Here is a 4,115-nt window from a genome sequence, read left to right on the forward strand (position 1 = left end):
CCTGCGCACAGCTCACACACTCGCCACCGACACTCTAGCGAACACCTGCCGCCTGGCTATTCATTATGCCTCACATATTTCTTATTACTTAACTTCTAAATCGTTTTACACTTGCAAAAAGTTCGACCTCACTGGTTGTGTGATGCATTATGCAATATAGTTATAACTGATGTTGAGATTATTTTACAATCCCAGTTAACTTTCTTAAACTGCCAAAAGTAATTTGTAATGATGACATAAAACCACTGCGGCTATTATAGTTTATGCTTAATTTTATTTAGCTAGTACTTACTACTTGCTATAAATACTGCATTCAAGTTTTCATAGGCTGTTTTAATGTATTTTAAATTTGTGTGTGAACATATAGTAATAGTTTTAATCCATTATGATAATAATGGGTGCAGCATTCCATTCATAAAAAGCTGCAATAAAATTTACCTACACCCGTCCCCTCACTTCACTTCACTATACCCTGCTGCTGCTGCTAGTATCTTGACATGTACCTTGGCAATTTTTTTTTTTTCGGAAAAAGGGGTCAACCATGCAGCGGGCCACTTAAACATTGATCCAACGCCCATAACATCTGCAACACCTTGGGAACTGCTTGTTGCCAATATTGTAAGCATGTTTTTACAGAACTTTTATTAGGTTTCAATAAGTTAAAAAGTTTATCATTGAGTAAAAAATGAAGACTACATAATGTATTATTCTAATTTGAGAATTATTTTGTGGAAATTAAAAAACACAACACTGTAATTAATACTCTTTGAATGTTTTTTTAGGTTCTATATAAATTGAAGTGTTGATTATCTTTCTTTAATTTATGTCAGAATTAAATTTTCTGAAAAAATTAAAAATGATAGAATGCTGTACCTGAATCAGATATAGGTGATATCCTTAGGTGGACGACTAAGATTCTATTCTCATCGGAAATAGGCATATATATTATATAATTAACAAATAATTATTAATAATAGAGACAAATATTTTGGTGGCAATTTTAGAGGACATTGATAAAACAAGAACACTCTTAAATTATGCACATACAAATTGAAATTAACATATTATAAAACAAACAAAGAACACAAAGAAAATCTTCTCTGATGACACTACACTACAAAAAATAAATTATACAGATCTATAAAAAAATAATAAAACTTAAATTGACAAACAAAAAGTTATTAATTACAAACAATTAAAGTGGCTCCTTAATGCTGTATGCTGTATGCTGTTACAAATGATCAATGTTTCAATTCCAATCGATCACAGTATGACATCACCCAATATAACTGGGCGGAGAATGAAGCAAGGACCTCGAAAATTAGGTCAACCATTAACCGAATTGATATCTTTATCCGCATATCTATAAATCACATATAATTAGTTATTTATTAAATAAAAATAAGACTTACTTTGAGCATTTGCTGGCAGCGCACTAGCTAAAAATAGATAAGCCAGTGCTAATGGCAACCACAGTGATGAATGAGGCATAGCTGCCCTTACTTCCCAGCCCAACGTTTTGAATAACACTGAAAAATGAATACCCACGTAGAATAGAAAACAGAGCCTTAGAATATTAAACCATGAATTAATTTTAGGGTATAATAGTATTAATTACTTAAAGGGGACCAATCACGCAAGATGGCGCTCAAGGACTGAACCAAAGAGTACTTCGTCGTAGCAAAAAGGCAAAGACAATATTCTGGCCACAGATATCTCTAGTCAGTAGGGATGGGTACATTCAACGCAATAGTTGAATTAATCTTTAACGTTTCAACCGTTGTCCGTTATTCATACAACTAGGGTGGATTAGACAGTTTGGGTCCAGGTACGAGTTGTAGCTCACTTAAGACAAAAACACAATTTTTGGAAAACGGAAAACTTGGAGATTGATTGAAAGTAAACTGTAGAAATATATGCCAAAACTAAAGTGCTTATATTTCATATCCAAATGACTAATAGAAAATATTAATTTAAAGAGCCACGGCCGATCTAAAATCAGACACAGAACTGAGTAAAAATTATTAGTTTCTTATCATGTTTGATAAGGGCAGTTTTTTTCTGACATTTGGTTAATTTTCCAAAGAACTTGTCTATTTCTTGTATGGATGGTGATATTGTAAATTTTCAAAACTAGAACCATGTTTATTTAGTAAGAAAATAATGGACTGGTAATAACCACATACACATAATTATTTTAGACGCCGCAGTTTTTTTTAATTGACACCCAAAGTTATTTATCCTGGTATCATCGTTTACTTATGGTAAGCACTGAAAATCTGGTTTCCTTTGTTGTTATATAATATGTATTATAATATAGGTATATTTAAATAGGATGTTAGCGTATATTTCTTTGCTGTTTTTTTCAATAGGATGTTAGCGCCTCTGTTCACCCTAGCTGGTCAAAGCTGGAGCCATTTTCGACAGGATATGTGAGGTTGAAAGCAATACACTTACTCACCAACAACAATTGAGTGAGCGGATTTATAAATGTTTACGATAGAAAAGAACTCTCGTCGAGTGATAATGTCAATCGAAACATGACAGCTAATGTCGTTGTTTGACGTGACATTGACAGACAGCTCGAAATTATACAGCTTTTTAATAAAAATATAGGTATGGCAGCAGCACTTTTAATGTACAGCCAGAATTAAAATCATCTTTTGCGAATTCAATGTAAAACATAATGGCGGTTCAGAAAAAAATCATAACTGTATTTCTTGTTTATCTTCTCGTTCTTTTATCTTTGGTATATAAAAGTTTGAAAAAAAAAATACTTTTATACAATAACCAGTATCTAGGTACATGGCTTTTTTCTCTTACCAAATTAAGGGTTAAAAGGTTACGAAAAAATAAAACAACAAAATTAGGTTAACAATTAATTTATTGATTCAATAACGCTGTGAGAAGAGGCGTTGATTTATTAATTTTATTCGATATTTTACTTAATATTGCACATATTTAATAATCGTTTTACTAATATAACGCGATTAATATTTAAATTATAAACAAACAAAAATGTCGCAGAAAGTTTCAAGGTGGCTCTGCTCACGCTGATGCACAAGTCATTGAAAACAAATTGCGTTCTCGGTATAAACATGGGGTCTTTTAAGTTCTGTCGTTTAAGAAATCTATACTAATATTATAAAGAGGAATGATTTGTAATTTCGTATGTATTTGATTTACGTAAAAACTACTGTCTCGATTTTAAAAATTCTTCCAACATTAGAAAGGTAATTTAACTGTGAGTAACTTAGGCTATATTCTATATTTTTAATTTCACGCGCACGAAGTCGCGAGCAACAGCTAGTACAAAATAAACTATCGTAAATAACTTTACGAAATATACGCCAAGTATCTAAATAAATTTCTTTTATTTTCTCGGAAGTACAATTATAATTTTTTTACTGAAGTGTATGTTTTTGTAATATGTAACTTTCATTTCAGATAAAATAAAAATTATAAAATTCTACGTTTTCCTGACTCGCGTGTTTTATGTGACTATGGGCTGTCATTTATGGTAGTAAGATACGCATTACTTTGGCTTGTATTGACGAATTTCAGTGATATTTTCTAAACTTATCATAATATGTACCTTAAACATCCACTATAAAACTGGCTATACATATCTAAACGACAGAAGACAAAAGATGAACCATGTATGAGTAGACTTTTAGTGTGGCAGTGAGGTAGGGAAGTAGTGCCGGAGTCTGCCCGCTGTGCGCTAGCCGCGCCTCGCTTCACGATTACAAACTACACAGATCTGTTACAGACGGTTGGTACGCAAATAATATGGATTCAAAATTAGTCATTGCCCATAACGTAAATGGTATAGGAAAGCTGTCGCCTGCGACCGCCCGGCGTCAATGCTGCAATGGAACCGCTTCTCGATTTATCTCTACGCCCAAATCTGAAAATTTACAAACATAAAATTTACAAGATTTTGATATGTTACCTAGAGTTCGCTTCCGCGCTGAACGGCTGTCCTGAGGTCGTGACGACGTACGCCCAGCGTGGTGTGCCGGGAGGCGGTGGAGTGCGGTGTGAGTGGTGTGAGTGAGTGCGAGGGTGACGCACCCGCAGCGTGGTGTGCCAGGAGGCGGTGGAGTGCGGTG

At 33.8% G+C, this 4,115-nt stretch overlaps 1 long non-coding RNA gene across 1 annotated transcript; it reads right to left on the minus strand.

The window, feature by feature from the left end:
* Positions 1-1,134: 1,134 nt before the first annotated feature.
* On the minus strand, positions 1,135-1,725 carry LOC106102168. The gene is made up of 2 exons (XR_001225550.1): positions 1,619-1,725; positions 1,135-1,529 (listed from the first exon to the last, which is right to left on the minus strand). It is a non-coding gene; the product is annotated as an uncharacterized LOC106102168 (long non-coding RNA).
* Positions 1,726-4,115: the final 2,390 nt, after the last annotated feature.

This window comes from Papilio polytes, unplaced genomic scaffold (genome assembly GCF_000836215.1).
Source record: "Papilio polytes unplaced genomic scaffold, Ppol_1.0 DF823923.1, whole genome shotgun sequence".
In the NCBI taxonomy this organism is placed as follows: domain Eukaryota; kingdom Metazoa; phylum Arthropoda; class Insecta; order Lepidoptera; family Papilionidae; genus Papilio; species Papilio polytes.